Source organism: Vespula vulgaris, chromosome 9 (assembly GCF_905475345.1).
Source record: "Vespula vulgaris chromosome 9, iyVesVulg1.1, whole genome shotgun sequence".
NCBI classification, from domain to species: Eukaryota; Metazoa; Arthropoda; class Insecta; order Hymenoptera; family Vespidae; genus Vespula; species Vespula vulgaris.
The window spans coordinates 2,090,617-2,109,620 of NC_066594.1; the positions used below are offsets into that span (position 1 = coordinate 2,090,617).

The 19,004-nt window shown below is 41.1% G+C and overlaps 1 long non-coding RNA gene across 1 annotated transcript; it reads left to right on the plus strand.

Annotated features, from left to right (window-relative positions):
- Positions 1 to 996: 996 nt before the first annotated feature.
- On the plus strand, positions 997 to 8,864 carry LOC127066282 (uncharacterized). Its single transcript, XR_007782347.1, has 4 exons — positions 997 to 1,340; positions 1,902 to 4,197; positions 4,894 to 5,103; positions 7,807 to 8,864. It is a non-coding gene; the product is annotated as an uncharacterized LOC127066282 (long non-coding RNA).
- Positions 8,865 to 19,004: the final 10,140 nt, after the last annotated feature.

A 19,004-nucleotide genomic window follows, 5' to 3' on the forward strand; every position in this document is an offset into this window, starting at 1 on the left:
TTCCGATACTATGAGATCTACAAAAATTTCATTTCGATAGTTCGATCGATTTCTTATTCCAGTTACCTACTTAGATCCATTTATGTTCGATAGATCATAACTATTTCATTATTGGCAATTATATCGGACAATGGTAGATCGCAATTGGTATTGTATTATATTTTGAGTCTGTGAGAGAGAGAGAGAGAGAGAAAGAGAGAGAGGAAAAGACAAAACTCGTTTGTCCGCGATCGACTGATAGAAAGAGAAAGAGAGAGGGGTACTCCGCATAGAAGAGAAAAGGACGAAGGAGAAGAAGAAGAAGAAGGAGAAAAGGAAGGAGAAGAAGAGGAGGGGGTGGGGTAGGGTGAGGTTCTCGTTTAAAGGCCGCTCAATCGGCTGAATTGGCGGCTCAATGTGGCGCGTGCTACCAACACACGCTTCCTCCGCTCACGGAGTCTACTGTAGCTGCTGGCTCTTTTATTATATTATGTATTATTATCTACTTATCGAGCTATTGTCCGTATTGACTCCATTGCATTCGATCTCGGCGTACATTCTTCTCTCTTTCTCTCTCTCTCTCTTTCTATTTATCTATCTATCTCTATTTATCTATCTTCCTCTTGCCGCTCGTGGACGAAGATGATTCTTCCTCTCGGAAGCTTATATGCCCTTAAGGAGGAAAAAAAGGCATCTCTCCTTGTTAGTTTCATTTTGGAGTCAAGAGAAAGAGAAAAAGAGAGAGAAAGATCGATTAGCGAAGCACGAATCTCAGTGAACATTAATTTCTGCATCTCTCTGACCGATCCCTTCGCTCTTTCTTTTTTTTTCTTTGCTTTTTTTTTCTTTCTTCTCATTTTCTTTCTCTCTCTCTCTCTCTTTCTTTTTCTCTTTCTCTCGTTTAATATCTTTTCGCCACGAGCTATTATCTATTATCCACTTAACCGTGGACTCGGCAGCACGGACTTAGTCCGATCTGATAGCGAAGGCGTAGTATATACTCCGCCTTCTTGCGAACACGCCATAAATGCTCTTTGCGAGAAATCCAACGTGCTCGCGCGAACGGTAACGAGCAGCAAGCACAACTACGACGACGACGACGACGACAACGACGACGACGATGACGACGATGGCGATGGCGATGGCGTATGGTGGCAACGGCACAGTAGTGCCGGGAACGCCGGCAACGGTTCAAAAACCTCGATGGAAAACTAAAACCAATCGAGCAACCTAGGCGCATTTAACGAGTTTTACTACTCCACGGGATTTCTTATCTCAACCGCGGCGTTGCGTAACCACTCATTGTGTTGGATGCGAGCGCGTTAACTCGACTGAAATAATGCGGCGAACCACCGTTCTCTGTGTGTTCCACATTTGGCGAGAAAAATAGACTGAGTCTGAGAGTGAGAGTGAAAATATAAGAGAGAGAGAGAGGTAGACAAAGATAGAGAAAAGACTCGAGCAAATTTCGTCGAATTTTTACGATGATCGTACCGTACCTTTCCCAACTACTACATCTCACGTTACCAACCATTTTCGCCTAATAGACGCTCAATTTCGCGCGCAAATTGAGAGTGGAAAGAAGTAATAGATAGTCGATAGAGAGGGGAAACGTCAATGTATTTCGACCCTCTTCTATTTTCTTTCTTTCTCTCTCTCTCTCTCTCTCTTGTTTTTCTTTTTTCTTTTCTTTTTTTTTTAATTCCGAGTTCAGGCCCGGTCTTAATTAACGTGCCAATGAAGTAGAAAGAGGGGACAATGACGGAGTCGGATTAATTCGTCGGCTTTCGTCCCTCTTCTCTTACTCTTGCTAGCCTTTTCGTTCTCATTTTCGTTCTCTCTCTCTCTCTCTCTCTCTCTCTCTCTCTCTCTCTCTCTCTGTCTCTCTTTCTCTGAGTCGAGCGTTCTCATCGTATTTCCAGGTTCACGTGCGAGTAGAAACGCGCAACGCGAAGAATGCGCGCTCATTGTGAGGAGGAGATGGGGGTGGAGGACGCGGACGAAGACGAGGACGAGGAGGAGGAAGAGGAAGAGAAGGAGGACCTAGGGCTTCCACAGCGTAATATGTCGCATAACGCGCCGTAATACTACACCAGACGACGACGAAGAAGAGTGCCAGGTTGTAACCCAATAGGAGCCGTGTTGGGCACACTTGTGGCATGCGCCAGCTTCACTCTTTCCCTCTCGCTTCTACTACTATTACTCCCTCTTTCTCTCTCTTTCTTTCTCTCTCTCTCTCTCTCTCTCTCTCTCTCTCTCTCTGTTTCGATCCACAAGCGTTCTCGAGCACGGCTCGACCGCGCGTCACGCTCGACGAATAAATATACGATCTAATTTCTCTGATTGTATCAACGGGTATACACGTCGACAACGAAAATTCTAAAAATAATTCCACGGAAAGAGAGGGAGAGAGAAAGGGGGAAAGATAAAGTTTCTCCTTCGTTGGTTTTTTATTTTTTATTTTTTTATTTTTTTTATTTTATTTTTTATGGAAGAACGTGCGTTCTCTCTTGAGAATCCCTTTCGGTATTCATCGGTAAAATCTGAGAACATTTGACGAGTCACGTCTGATCGTATAAGTCTTGCAACTTTCGTGATATCTCGTTGCGATAAGAGAGCTGTAACGAGTCCGGTAACTCGATCGAAAGCATTCAACGTTTGCATCAAAATCGTACATATACATGTATACACACACACACGCGCACACACACACACACACACACATATACATATATACATACAATTAATATAATTAATATAACGAATAAAAATTTCTAAAAATTTCGAATATGTCTCAACGTCTGAATTAAAGACTTTGCTTTAAACGTTGATAAATACACATCGATCGATATTTTACCTCTTTTTCCCTTTCTTTTTCTCTTTCGTTTCCTTTCGTTTCAAGCAACGATCGAACGAAAATCTTATACGAAGGATTCTCCGAAGCGAGAGTGGACGCGTGGCAAGCTTCTCTCTTAGCACGTGACGACTGCTAAAGTAAGTGGCTGTCTTAAGTCAAAAGCCGAGCACAGGTGTGCGAGCGTAATCGCGATGTCACGGCCGAGTCACGGCCGAATCACGAACCCCGCCCCCCACCCTTCGCATCCTTCCACCTCCTCCTCCTCCTCCTCCTCCTTTCTCCGTTCTACGACCTCTTCCTCTTCTCCCTTCTTTCGATCATCTTTCTTTCCCTTTTTTCCTCCCCCTCTCTTCCCCCTCTCTCTCTCCTCTCTTCCTCCTTCTTCTCCCCACTCCTTCTCACAGTTACTCTTTTCCTCCCACCCCCCTTCATCACAGAACGAACCCGTTTACGCGAAGAGCCTTGGACCTTTCTTACAGCCACCGTAATATCTTGTTTTATCTGCCCACTTTCTGAAAGTTGTTCATTACTTTCTTGTTGACCCGGAGGCTGCCTCCATCCAGCTATAACTTCTTTCTACCTGTTTCTATCTTCGTCGTTGAACTTGACCGATCATGAAGGAAGCACCGATCACGTTACTTTAACCCTTTAAGGTTCGTCGTAAAAAAAGAAAAAAAAAATAAAGAAAAGGGAAGAGAAAAGGGAAGGAAGAGGAATGAAAGAAAGTCAAAAGAAAATGAGAAAAAAGAAAAACAGAATCATGTTGGTGCTATTTCTCATGAGTGAAATTACGTCGTACTAGGTATATTATCTTTTTTATTCAAAAAGGAAAAAAAAGAGAGAGGAAGATTATACGACGAAAGAAAAGAAGAAGAAGAAGAAGAAGAACAAATTCTGTCGTATCGAATGAAAACGAGGAAAAAAAAAACAAAAATAAAAAAAAGATTCAATCTTAAACAACGACTTGATTTGCAAATATAACGCGAGAGCGACGTGCAAGTATAAGAAAAACAATAATTTCACTTTCGATATTTCTCGCGTCAATTTGTACTTGTTGTATAATTCACAGCTGATAAATAAGATCCTTTTAAGATGTCCAATAGGAGAATAATCTTCGACGATAATTCTTTAACGTCTGAAGAAAATGAAAAGAAAAAGATTAAAATAGAACGTAGAAAATTCCCGATGAGAAATGATATAATTTTCTTCAAGAAATAAGACGTTGAAGACGCGCGCACGTTAGATGAATAAAGTGTGGTCCGATGATGCGGCAGAAGCAGTGGCAGTCGTTCCGGAGACGGTAGTGGCTACCGACGACTCCTCTCCTTCAGGGGTGGATGACTCCGGGGTCGGCTCGCTCGGTAGGTCTCTCGACGTGCAGCTACTGTTCGCCACATGGCCTTCCACCTCTCTCTTTCTCTCTCCTTCTCTCTCTCTCTCTTTCTCTATCTCTGTTTCTCTCTCTATCTCTCTATTTCTCTCGCACTCACTCTCTTACTCTCTCCTTTTCTCTCGTCTTCTTCTCTTTCGCGGTACCCGAGAGTCCGCAATTATTGCCAGCATTCTGAACTGACGTGACGTGACGCGACTCTCTCTCTCTCTCTTTCTTTCTCTTTCTCTCTTTTTCTCTATCTCTCTCTTTTTCTATCTTTCTGTCTCTCTCTCTCTCTCTCTTTCTGTCGGCCCATGTGCGAGGTCAGCCTTTGGGGTTAGCTGAAATTACGGGCGGCGGCAGGCGCCGTGCCGAGGAACGAGTTACGTGTACGCGTGCCGTAGCTTCTTTACCATCTTTTCTCTCTTTCTCCTTCCTTTAACAATTTCTTCGTAAACGCGTTAGAGAGAGATAAATATATACGTAGAGAGAGAAAGATAAAGAATGAGAGAGAGAGAATAAATTCATTTGAGTTTTCCGTTCAATATTTTTCTTTTTTTAAATCTCGAACAATTTCATTCTTAGCGTTCACTTTCGTCATCATCAAGAAGATTGTTAACGACGAAACGTTTTGATGCACCGAGTGAAAGAGGAATTGCAAAAATGTTCTATTTTTTTTTTTGAGGTGAAGAAGAGGGAGGGAAAGTAGAGCGAGGATCCAAGGTGAAGTTAGAAGATAGCAACCACCAGGCCTGGCGGAGGAAGGCAACGCGTGCACGTTCTGGGCGGAGTAGGAGAACGATCCGTAGGGCCAGGAGTCATCGAGTGACACACGCACGACCGCCACGCTTCGTGGTCACGGTCAAAGCGCACGCGGAACACCACGAAGAGCTAGGTAGGAGAGAGAAAGAGAAAGAGAAAGAGAAAGAGAGAAAGAGAAGGGACACGCTTCGATTGCTCTTGTAAACGGAGTGCCTCCTGCTTTCAGAGAGTAAGAGAGAGAGAGAGAGAGAGAGAGAGAGAGAAAGAGAGTGTATATACCACCGGACCTCGAAGATCCAGCCACGAGGTTCTTCGGTTTCCAACATGATCGTCGAGATCGAATTCGATTATCCTGCTACGGAGAACAAGGGATCGCGATATACGGTTACATTCGTGAGGAGCGATAAACGCGAATCTCGCGAAGTGTATAGTAGAGTAGAGTAGTGGAAGGAAACCGATAGTATAGAACTCTATCGACGTAACTCTTTGTTCTACGTTACGTTCCACGAATTAATTCAACGATCGGTCAGTCTCATGCTGGCCATTCCTCATGCAACTCCGTCGTGACGACGACAACGACGGCAATTACGACGACGATGATGATAGTGATGATGATGATGATATACAGAGAGCAACGTTAAGTCTTATTTCTTTGCTCGATTCTCGATAGTTTTCAAGATATCGAGATTTTACCGTACTTTGACGAGTATGAGAGAACTAATGCGATTATAATTAAGACAATTTTCCAGAAAGGGAAAGGTCGTTTACCTTTTCGCGCCTATTCTGAAGGATTTTCTGGAAGTCGACTTTTAAGTCCTTCTATATATTTCTCTCTCTTCCTTTCTCTCTCTTTTTCTATATATCTATCTCTTACTCTCTAGTATACCATAAACGAGCGTAGACGTTAAGGATGATCTCGTTACCAGACATCGTAACGTGATACGTAGGACGATCTAAAAGCAAGCTTCTATCCTTTCTCCATACGTTACTACTACCTAGTAGTATAGTACTCTTTGGTGTAAAACGGTAGCGCGGATTCCGTGTCTCTCCGTCGTTTTAAACGACGAATGCTTTCACCCTATTTCTTTCTCTCTCTCTCTCTCTTTCTCGTAATGCTCGTAGCTTAATGAATATTACGAGACAAGATATTACAAGTTGTCTCCCGATGACTCGAGTTACGATCAGCCGAGCCCAGTAATGTCGGATAATTACGAAGGAGGGATAGGCTGAGATAGGAGATGTCATCGTGGCTCCATTAGGCTGCCCGGCACGTTCTCTCTCTCTCTCTCTCTCTCTCTCTCTCTCTCTCTCTCTCTCTCTCTCTCTTTCTCTCTTTCTGTCTATCTATCTTTCTCTCTTTCTCTCTTTCTCTTTTACAACCCTGAGTGCTACTACTTCGAGGAGCGCAGAGAGTTTAATCTTTTCTGCGATGGCCGCAGCTTCCCTTTAATTAGGCTTTGCTCTCCGTACAGCAAAGAGGAGCCACCTGGGTAAACCTTCTTTTCCACCAAGTAGCACCGTCTTTCAGAGACAAGACGAAAGGTTATTCCACTTTCGCGCATACCTTCCACCCTCTCCACCCCTTACCCTTAACCCCCTATCCTTCTATCCTCCCTGCACAACGCTACTTAACGATTTTAACGAACAAACATTAATTAAAGGAACTTGAGAACGTGCTACCACAAAATGGAATATAGCTATCGTACTGTGATCCAATTTTATTTTATTTTATTTTATTTTATTTTATTTTACTGTACTTTTTTATTGTTTCTGTTTTGATCACATGAAGATTTTATAAAGTTTTTAATAAATATATTGCAAATATAAATTTATATTATTTTTTGATCCTTAAAAGTTATCATTGTAAAAATCACGTTAATACTGTTCATTTAAATATGTATCTATATATCTTTTAATATTGTAGTATTAAATGAATATAACGTTATGTGAAAATTGATTTTTACAAATACCATGGCAGCAAGTAGGATGAATAAATTGTTGACAATATGAATTACGACTTATATATTTCTGATCTTTTTGAAAAGAAAATTGATGATAACTTTCATTGTTTAGAAGATTTGATAAATCTGTATACTAATATAAATAAATAATCGAGTCCTCTTTTCATCGGTCATTCACATTTAAAGAGATATTATAGACATACCGACAAAAAAAAAGAGAAAGAAAAAGAAGTATCCTTCCGGTCAGACAATCACCGATATTATCAAAATTAAGTTTAAAACAGCGTAACGCGCGTGTTCATATATACATAAACATACATATATACATACATACATACACACACATATATATATATATATTGTGTGTATGCAAGAAAAAAGTTGATAGCACGTCTTGCTCGAGGTATATCGAAGGATGGAAGTTCCCGTGCTAGTGCTATTAACCAGCACGCTTGTAAATAATATCTTGGAAAAATTAGCAGTCTTGTTGAACGGGGGTGGAGTGGGGTGGGATGCGATGGGACGGGATGGGATGAATTCGCGACGCGTTTGTTGTATAAGCCAGGACGTTAACCTTCGCATGAATCACAATGTATTCATTTTGATCGCATGTTTGCGAAACGCTGAATACCGAGCTTCGAAAAAGGGAAGGCGCGCGGATACAGCCCATACACGCCCATCACCTTTGTTAGACCCTTTTTCAATCCTTTCATCGACCCTTTTTTTTGAAAGAAACGAAACCAGAACAAAGAACATTGCCATCTTCAAAGCCACCGGAGATACTTTGAACATCTCTCTTTCTCTCTCTCTCTCTCTTTCTTTCTCTCTCACACACACACACACATACATCTTTACGCTCCTTACTCTTCTTTTAGATCCTACTTTCGCGAAATACGAAAAATCTACATTTTATTCCCTCTGGTAATGAAACGGTAGAGAAGAAGAAGAAGAGGGCTGTGAACGGGACCTCGGATGAAGAAGGAATGAAGGATTTTCATTGATCGGGAACATTGCTTATACGAGAAGGTTTTTCAAGATGTGTGTGGTAAACAAAAAGATGTAAATAAATATATCCCGATAGAAGCTTACGCTATCTCAAATAGTACGAAAGTAAATAGGAATGAAAAAGAGAGAGAGGGGGAAAAGTCTCTCATTAGCAAGGTTATTCGAGAGGACACTGACGTTCGCGTTTCATAAAACGAACAACGCTCACGCACCAGGACGCACATGAGTATAACAGGGAGGACTGTGATTTTTCTTCGCGTGGCCCCACGCGGGCCACGACGTATGTACGCCCACTGACAACAACCATGAAGCAGAGAAAGAGAGAGAAGAAGAAGAAGAAGGAGAAGAAGAAAAAGAAGGAGAAAAAGAATAATAAGAAGAAGACGACAACGAAGACGACGACGCATCGTACGCGTAATATAAAAGGGCTCAAATTATCCAGGAAGCGAGGAGAACCCGGACGAGGAGCTATGCTCGAGCGTAAAGAAGGTCTTTTCTCGAGTGTAGGCCATTGCATCAAAGAGGGGACCTTCTTCGTGTGAGCGAAAGAGAGAGAGGGAGAGAGAGAGAGAGAGGGTGTTCGAGCTACGTACCTATATTGCCGTAATTTTCACAGCGAGAGAGGAGAAAGAGGAAGGGCTTCCCTCGAACGGTGCTACGATCTCTGATGCAACGTATAATCAAACGAACAGCGATGTGTTCAGGTCAGTGGCTGATAGCGTCGAATCTTTTTTATTATATATATATATATATGTGTGTGTGTATTTTTTTCTTTTCATTTTTCTTTTCTTTTTTTTTTCTATTCTTCTTTTTGTCTTTTTTACATCCAACATTATACGGAGAGCATTGCGTTCCGTCCTTTTTTATTCGATTTGTAATTTTATGTTGCTGATATCAATTATATTATATGTTAATGATATCAATTAACGCGAGAAACGATACAAAAAATATATTTATTAATTTATTAGTAATTATATGTTTATGCTTAAATTAATATATAAATAAAATAAATAATATATATATATATATAGGACGTAGATAATGATTTTATAATTTAAACGATGTTTCTATATAAATTTTAAAATTGTCTGTTTAGTTTTTATTAATAAGTAACTGTTTATCCATTTCTTTCTATCGTTTTTACAATCAATTCCTTCTTTCTTTCTCTTTGATTTCTTTAACTTCGACCGACGTAAGACCACCAACTACGATCGTCGTCCATGTTCGCAAATTAAAAGGCCCGTCTGTCTATCGTCTGTTTCTTTCGATCTTATAAGTAAAGACTCGCAAAACCGTTCTGTTGGTAAAATCTGTCTTTCTGTTTGAAGACGGTCGTCGTTGAAACGATAAAGACGTCGTCGTCTCTGATATCGGCAAAACGAAGGAAATATTATTTTCACATATGTATCGGTCTTGCGAAATGGTAATGTTGCCCTTTGACAGGACATCGAAGGTGAACCGAGCCACGTGCGATCGTCGGTGAATGTAAATAATAAATCGTAATAGGATGTAACTGAAACGACGGAGTTTTGTCGTCGTATATTTTTCTCTTTTCTTTCTTCTACGATCTCTCTCTTTTCTCAATGAGAAAATGATAGAGAGAGAGAGAGAGAGAGAGGAAAAGAAAGAAAGAAAGAGACTTTCTTTTTGAGAAAGACTGTCAGTGAGAAAATTTCGCGGCTCTAATTTTCGTGCGTATCTACTCGGATAACAATGTCGGTACTTGTTATTATACTTCATCGACTGTACAAAGAGAAGTCTGTAATTTGTGGAAGTAATCGTAACGAAATTATACCTTTAAGAGATCCACGAAGCAAAAATACAAGGTATCCCTACTTGAATGCATAGCTTTTTTGTAAGCTATTATCAGGGATCATGCACGGCATCTATTAACAGAAAGGAACGTTATCGTTTCTTCTTTTCTCTCTTTCTCTCTCTCTCTCTTTCTCTCTCTTTCTTTCTTTCTCTTGACTTTTATTTTATTTTTGTACGTCTTCTGCCACAAGAGAGATAAAAAGAAAGAGAGAGAGAGAACGGCCAAGGGTCCCCTTATCCCGAGGGTAAAATATACTTTTCTCTCGGCGATGAGTTACGCGTATTGGTGTTAGATAAATAACGATGTTATTACCAACAAGAACGTACGAGAACGATCTAATGTAAGAGAAGAAAAAAAAAGAAAAAAAAGATGAAAAGAAATGAATCCAACGACCATTTCTTTTAACGTCACGCGTAGTATAACTTGGATACGATTTAGATAACATATCGTCGATAAAAAAAATTTGTTTGTTTCGTTCGTTCGTTTGTTCGTTCGTTTGAAGGGTACGCAGGACGAACTGTTCTATTATTTCGATATTAAATAGAAGTTTCGTATGAGTCAGTGAGTAAGGGACTTTTCGAGGGAACGGATCGGAAAATCACGTATCGAAGTTGATCGTTGAACGAACGAAGGAGAAGGAGGAGAAGGAGGAGAAGGAGGAGGAGGAGGAGGAGGAGGAGGAGAGTCCTTCCAGCTGGTGAAATGCAATCGTCGTGATAACAAGAGTATTACTTATACACGTTAATAGTTTCTCCATTATATGGCCTCGTTCAAAGAGTCGACGGTGAGTGTGGCAATGCGGCTGCTATTGTAACGATAATTGCTACTACGTAATACTCGATAGATCGATGTATGATCGCCATTACCAATGGATTATTTATAGTCCTTTCAGTATCATTAATACGCATCAGAAATATTATATTGACCGAATGAAATTATAAGTCAATTAAAAAAAAAAAAAGGAAAAGAGAAAAAAGATAGATAAAAAGGTAAAACAAAGAAAAGAAATTAATTCAATTAATTCGAAAGAAAATTAAATCACGACTACCGGAATAGTAGTGGTTCTATTGATTTATCTCGATTATTGTCGCTTCGACGACGAACTCGTTCACGCAGTAAACGATTTGCAATCTAGAAAGCAAAGGCAACAACAGCAGCAGCAACAGGAGCAACCAGCAGTAAGAGGAACAGCAATAGGTACCGACTCGTCGGCAAATAACCACGGCTTTCGCAATAACGCGAGTCCGCGCGCTAATTGCGATCTTTGTGAGCGAGTAAGAGACTAGGCATCGTTAGGTTTATGCGTATTAATTGTATACCTAGCTGAAATAATTGTAGCTTCGGGGGTAGTATGTATCCTTCTCTCTCTCTCTCTCTCTCTCTCTCTCTCTCTCTCTCTCTCTCTCTCTCTTTATCTTTCTCTTTCTTCGTTGTGTTCTCTCTGTATATCTGTAAGAGATTTCTTATTATGTGTCTATCTTATCTAAGATACACGTATATTTTCTTATGTCGATCCTTTCCGATATTACCTTTTTCAAATCTACGTGTTCATGATCTCTCTCTCTCTCTCTCGAAAGAAGAGAGAGAGAGAAAAAGAGAAAGCCAGATAGAGAGAGAAATATATATATATATTTATATAAATATAGATAGATACAGAGAGACGACCTCGAAGATTCCGTTCACCAAGAACCAGATGCGACGCAAATCTATTCTCAACTTCGTCCAAGACGAAGGAAAAAGAGAGATTAGGGTTGGCATCGTCAAACCGACGTATTAATTAACCTTAAAACCGACCGACTCGCAAGCCCTTCTATCCCTACTCCTTCCTTACCTATCAACCTATCTACCTACCTACCTACCTACCTACCAACCAACCTACTCTACGTTCTATCTAGAACCGCAAACACTTTGGGATTATCCGTGCGTGAAGAGCGATCAGTCACTATCTGCCATCGGTGTCGGCAATCCCTCTGCGGCTCTCGAATCGAAGCTTTCGAACATGCTCGATCCGTCCGCATGACACATACGTTTCGGTCCCCGATCGTCGCTGTTCCACCATCGGCATCACTACTACCAGCACATCGTCACGATCACTACCGCATCCACCCAACCTACTTCACATTGCTATTTATATTTCGAATCGCGCGATGCGTTTACCTACCCTCGGAAAAGCGACACGTACTACTGGCACATAAGCACCAAACATTGCTACCCTCGAATTAGCGCACCCTTTCTCGACAGTTGCATTTCATTTTCTCCTTTTCCCCTCTTCCGATAATCCTTTCTCGTCTCTCTCTCTCTCTCTTTCTCTCCTTTCTCTCTGTCTCTCTTTTTATCTGGCTACAACTCTTTCTGTCTCTTTTAACACTCCCATATGTATGACGACGATTCGTCAGCCGGCCAATTGTCATACGAAAATTCCTTCGGTAGGACCGACATTATTTTCATTGGTACCCTCCCAAGCCAGTATACGTACACGAACTAGTTGGACAGTCTCTCTCTTCTCTATCATATGGCGTATGAATACTTAGCGAAACTAAAACCCACATGACGAAATAGTCACGAAAAATGAATCGATTAATGGACACTTTATCGTTGTTGTGTTATATCGTATCGTATTGTTCTGTTCTTTCACCGTTCAGAACGAATCGAAAGCTATTCTATTAGAGATAAGATAAATATCTATAGAGGAAGAAACGAAGAAGAGTATATTCGTTTGAGGGCCTCAACTTTGAGGATCGCATTGCCGTATGCAAATTGTTGAGAAGGAGAAGAAAAGGAAAGGTGTGCAAAGGGGTGGGGTCGATAACAAAGAGAAGTATTGTGCATTGGGAGTAGAAGACTTAAGACAAAAGCTTCTTTCCTTTATCTCTCTCTCTCCCTCTCTTTCTATTTCTTTCTCTTTCTCTCTCCATCTCTTTTTCTCTTTTTCAAACACGTCGAAGAGAAAGAACGTGTCTGCTGGGAGATCTTAATTTGCATGAACGCCTTGCTCCGAGATAAATGGGAGGGCACAATAAAAGTCTGTAAATCCTTTGGTCGTCATCGAAGGACGACAACCTGACGACGAAGGACTAAAAAGAGAGAAAGAGAGAGAGAGAGAGAGAGAGAGAGAAAGAGGAAGAAAGGAAAAAAAAGAAGGAGAAAGCCCAGATGATATAGCGCTTCTTGTAGCCCGTTATTTAAATTAGGCCAATAAACCTCGAAAGCCTTTAAGGAGTAGTACGAGGACGACAAAGAAGACGTCGAAAGATATCCTTACGTACACCCACGCGTGACGTTCGTAAAAGCCATTCTATTCCCACTCGATCTGGCCTGTAGAATAGTAAAGAACATCCATAGGATCCAACATTTTCTTCTTGGAACTCTTTCTTCACCCTTCACGAGTGTTTCCACGAATTACCAACGCGTAGCAGGCAAGTAAGTAAAGAGAGAGGGAGAGAGAAATAGATAGCGATAGAGAAGAATAAAACAGAGACAGACAGATAGATAGATAGTTTCATCGTTGTGATCGTAATTGCGCCCACTTCCTGACACCCTAGATCGCAAATCGTTTTCGGCACTAGCGAGATAGATCGCGATAAACGCGTCCCTTTCAACGACGACGACAACGACGACGAAGACAACGATGGAAATGGATGACGATCGACCGTTGGGATAAAGAAGAGCAAGTTCTCTTGGCTTATCGATGCCGATCACAACCTCGACGACTTTACGTCTATCGATTTGCATCGATCCTTTTTTACAAGAAAGAGAGAGAGAATCTTATTTTCTTTATTACGGGCACACGCGTATTGGATATTTGCCAGCTCGTTTTCCAAGATATATACGAATAGAAAAGTCTTTAAAGGTAGTATCTCTATTAAACGAAAAAGAGCCCGTGAGTGAGATACATATATATATATGTATACTGTATGTGTATCTGTGTGTATTTATGTATAGTATATATAAATAATAGTATAGCGTTTGGCTTACTTTTCGTCTTCGAAGAGATCGTCTCTTCGAGAGCGTTCGCTTTTGAGGATACTACTTAAGTTTACGATCTTGAAACCGGAGGGAGAATTTTTCACGGTAGCCGTGCCTTCGAGGAGATCTCGCGACCACAACGTGCGTTACGAAGTCGTTACCCCTCCTCCTCTTTCTCCTCCTCCTCATTTTCTATATCTTCCTCCTCCTCCTCCTCCTCCTCCTCCTCCTTTTCCTTCTTCACCTCCTTCTTGTCGATCCTCTCTTTACTTCGATTTTCCAAGAAAACCGATGGACGTTCCTCTCCTCTCTTATTCTTCTCCTTTAGCTGTGTACTATATAATGTTTACGAGGAGGAGGCCACGTGGCCCGTTACAATCGAGTTACGCGCGCCGCTTCGAAACGAGTAAGAAGGAAAGAGAGAGAGAGAGAGAGAGATAGAGAGAGAAGTCACCGAAGTAGAGAGAAAGGAGGCGATACGCTCGTGGCCTGTTCTTTCCTTATTACCGGTCCTTTACGGGCAACCGAACGACGCGGAATTATCGCTCGAGAGCGTAATAATTTAACTGAAAAATGTATGTTGCTCGCGCGCGAGCACACGACTATCCTTCCTATCGATTCGTATATCTACGAGCATTTGTATTTGTACATAGATATACATATATATATATATGCATATATATATATATATAATATATATATGTATGTATGTATATTGAGACGGAAGACCATTTCCGTCAAATGCGTTTACTTTAGTGAAACGCGATTGGTAGCTTTCTATTCTGTTTGAAAATAATCGAGTTTCCGTCGATGTCGTTTATCGATATAAACTATCGTAATGATAATCTTGTTAATAATAATCGTGGATCATCATTATTATTACTATTATTATTATTATTATGATTATTGTTATCGTCATCATAGTCCTCGTCGTCCTCATCATCATCATCATCATCATCATCAACATCATCATCATCATCATGTAAAATACGCGGTCGAACGTAGAACTCGAACGAAATTCGATCACATATCCGTCCGGATCGGTCTCGCATTCGTTAGAAATAACGAGGTAATTTTCTAAAATAATTTTATTTATCCCCTCGGGGCTATATATGGAAGCGAAGTTAAACTACGCATGTACATAAATACATACATATGTATCTATCTGTCGACGTAGTACAGGGGTAGATGGAGGAGTATGTACGGTCCTCGTCGGTAACGTGGGGTAACCACTACGAATCGACAATGGCCACGGATCCACGATGAGTTTTTCAATGCCAGAGGCGTCGCTCTAACCGAACGTTTCCCGTTCGCAAATCGGCTCCTCTTCGTTCGTTCGTTCGTTCGTTCGTTCGTTCGTTCGTCGCCATCGTCGTCGTGGATGTGTACGGGCCGCATCGATTTCGACCTCAGCCCACCCCCTACCTCCTACCCTTCTATTCCCTCCCTCTTTATACCACCCAACGACCCCTGTACCCACAGCAGCCTCGTTTAATTGATCGACTATCGAACCGGTCATCTCGTTGATGACCGTAATGATTGTTCTCCCCTCTTTCCCTTCCTTCCGCTTCTCTCTTTCTATCCCCTCTCGTCGTCCTATTTTCATTATCGCGAACGCATTCAGTCTAATACCGATTGGATTCTTTACGTAAGTGTGTACGTTTGTTTGCGTCTACATGTTTGTATGCGTGTACGCATGTGGTTGGTTGGTTGGTTGGTTGGTTGGTTGGTTTGTTTGTTTGTTTGTTTGTATGGCATCAGGATGCCTAGGTACCTGAACGGATGACGCTTCCAACACAGGGCAGTTTCATCCCTCGTTCATTTACATATTTCGAGTTCGGCCGAGCTAACATTCGGCCCGGTCAATAGATTAGATCGATTAGGTTTATTAATTTAAATCGAGACGAAGAAAACCAATGGCCGCTTCCCAATATCTATCTAGAGCTTTTTTATAAATTTCAATAGGCAATGTTGGATCGCCAAATGAAAATTGACGATTCGACGTTTGGAAGTGGCAAAAGAGGAGGACAACGTTAAATCTCGTTCCCATTTATTTTCCTTTCTTATTAACGTTGGACGAGCACGAGCAACGAGCACTTTCCAAGGTAAACATTTATCTGGTACCATGACTTTTCTCTCGTATTTTTGTTTAGCGTTAGAATGACGATAAAACAATTTCCCTTGGCATATTTCGAATCGATCATTGGCTTGACAAATTTGGATGGTTTTAAAATGGTTTCGCGAATTCGATGGACGATCGAGAGGGATATTTTTTCTTTCTCTTTTTCTTTTTTTTCCTTCCTTTTTTTTCATTTTTCACATATATGTATATACCTTATCGTAAACATCGCGAAAGGAATCCCGTCGCGTAATTGGACGTTGTCAGGTTAGTTATACGCTCATCATTGGCAGCCTCGTAAACGACGTATCGAGTCACACGTGAGGCGACGTTAAAAACGTGTGCGAACAGTTTTACCGTCGACGACGTCAATCAAGACAGGTACGCGGAAGTACGACGAGGAATAGCAAGTTAAATGGCACATAAGGCAAAAGTACACAATGGTAGTTGATCGGTACCACGGTCACGAATAGGAGACGTGCGAAATGATCGTGCATGAAGTTGTCCATGGCTCTATTAAAAGTTTAACGTACGACAGTTAAACCAATTGGAATTCTATAAAATAATAGATTCTTCTGTTTTTCATAAACCTCTGTCTCTCTCTCTCTCTCTCTCTTCTCTCTGTCTCATACATACACACACGCGCGAGCGGTTTATATAATCGTACAGCTTAGATCACTTATTTCATTTCTATAAAAAAAAAAAAGAAAATAAGATTTCATTTTTCGATCATTCGTGAAAATCAAACGAATTTACATCGATGCTTCGCATTACACTCATATTCAGAAAACGCCTATTACAGATTAATAATCGTTGAATAGCAAACACAATACATATGTTTGGATTCATTTTGCCAGAACATGCCGATATATCCATTCTGATTCCTCATTCTGTCTACAAAATATATGAAATGGGTACATACGTTCGCGAATCGTTTATTTTTCCTTTCTTTTGGAAAATCTAAGGGGATTACAAAAGAGCACGGAGAGCCATATAGAATGAGAATGAGATAGACAGAGATAGACAGAAAGAGAGAGAAAAAGAAAGAGAGAGAGAGAGAGATTGTACAGACGAAAGGAGATTACATGCGTGAACGAACGACGAGAAAGGCAGATTAATTTGTCGACGATAGCACGAAAATTCGAGATATATCGATGAGAAATAAAGAGGGACTGAGAGGATAAGGGGGTAGGAAGAGGAGGAGGAGGAGGTGAAAGAGGGTCTCGTTGGAAAGAGAGAGCAGGAAGAAGGGGGTGGTACGTTAAACCGGGCACACGGAATAATATCGCAGCAATCATATTACGAAACAGGCAAATACGTCAACACAACGTGTATGCACTGAATAATGCATTGTTGGTGCAGCTAATGCACGGTCAGCTACCGTACGGATAGCATCCCCGTGTAATTGGGGTTCGTGTTTGCGAATCAAAGTCATCATCGACCGTCATCGTTGCCGGCTCGCAGCGGCTATGATGAAATGACCAGACGACGACGATACAGCGATTCTCGTTGGGCAAACACGTCAGTTAGTACGATGCGCGTTTCGTACGATGCTAAAAAGAGAACCGTAACGAAAGAAGAATCAAAAAGAAAAAGAAAAAGAATAAGAATCTTTTTCTCAAAAGACACTCGAAAAACTCATCAAAATTTCATCGAATTGTCTTATTCGTTAGATAATTTGCTTCATGTAGATAATTCATTATTATTTTATTATTATTATTATAGTATGCTTTTTATTAATACAAATCGTACACATACCTATAGAAGAGCAGAAAGAAAGAGGGAGTCGCAACACGTGCGGATACAATATTTCTTAAATTAAAGCGAAAACGCAATCTTCTTCCTTACCAGGCGTGTTTCATCATCGTTTTATAAAAGAAATCGGATCTCTCTTTCTCTCTCTCTCTCTCTCTCTCTCTCTCTATATATATATATATATATATATATATATATATATATATATATATCTTTCCCTGTCGTCTGTCTGTCCTGCCTCAGCAGCGTGGTTTGTAAGCACGGTAGCACATTCGTAGGTGGTATAGGTGGGGGAGGGGTCGCTCAATATAATGGAGAAGAGACTTTTATAGGTGCAGCCAGCAGTCGAGCTGTCTCGGTTGCCCGTTGCCAGTAGCGCCGGTGGTGGTGGTGCTGGTGTTGTTGTTGCCGGTGATGATGGTGACGGTGGTGCTGCTGCTGATGGTGGTGTTGGTCGTGGCGATGGTAGTAGTGGTCGAGTCTCACATAAGGGAGTAATAAGGGGTAGAAAGAGAGAGAGAGAGAGCGAACTGACTCGTGTGTGCTTCGTCTCCTGCCAGTAGAAATTTCAGCCAAGGCAAAATTACATTCCACCATCCATACGTCGTTCGTTTCTCTCTCTCTCTCTCTCTCTCTTTCTTTCTTTCTTTCTGTCTTTCTCTCTTGCATTCTTTTTCTTTCTTACACGCAAAGAACACACACGTAGAAAGACGAACGACATGGAATGCGAGAACCAGGAAGATTTCCTAGCGACGACGGAAAAGTCCTTCGCAATTAGCCGACCCGATTTTCCACGGCACTGTTCCGAACCTCGCTCGATTCTGAAAATTTATTTCTTTCTTTTTCTCCTCCCTTTTACGAGCTTCGTTCGTTCTATCGTTCGTTCTTTCGTTCGTTCGTTCTTTCGTTCGTTCATTGCCTGTATAGGCAGGCCATGAAAGCTTTCGGGAAATTTATTCGAATGCCAAGGACGATTCCGTTGCAAATTGTGATTCGGGTCTAAATGAATCCATTCCCTGGGTGGATAAGAAAGGTTTCCTTTTCCTTTAGCAAATCGAAGAACGTCGTGGCTGCCAAAGATAATCTTTACCAAAACGAAACATCCTATACGAATTTGTTCTCTTATTGAAGTAGCGTAACGCTCTTTTGGTCGATCATTATTTTCTTTCTCTCTCTCTCTCTCTCTCTCTCTCTCTCTTTCTTTCTCTTTTTTTTCTTTTTTACATCAACTTTACGCGTCGTTACGTTCGATTCGAAACGATTCAAGAAGCCCTTCGTTCTTCTTGTCAACGTTGAAATTTTATAAGAAGAAGAAGAAAAAAAAGAAAAAGAGGAAAGAGGAGATAAAGAAAGAGAGAGAGAGAGAGGGGGGAAGAGAGGATAAAGAAATAAGCACCGGATCTTTCGGTTCT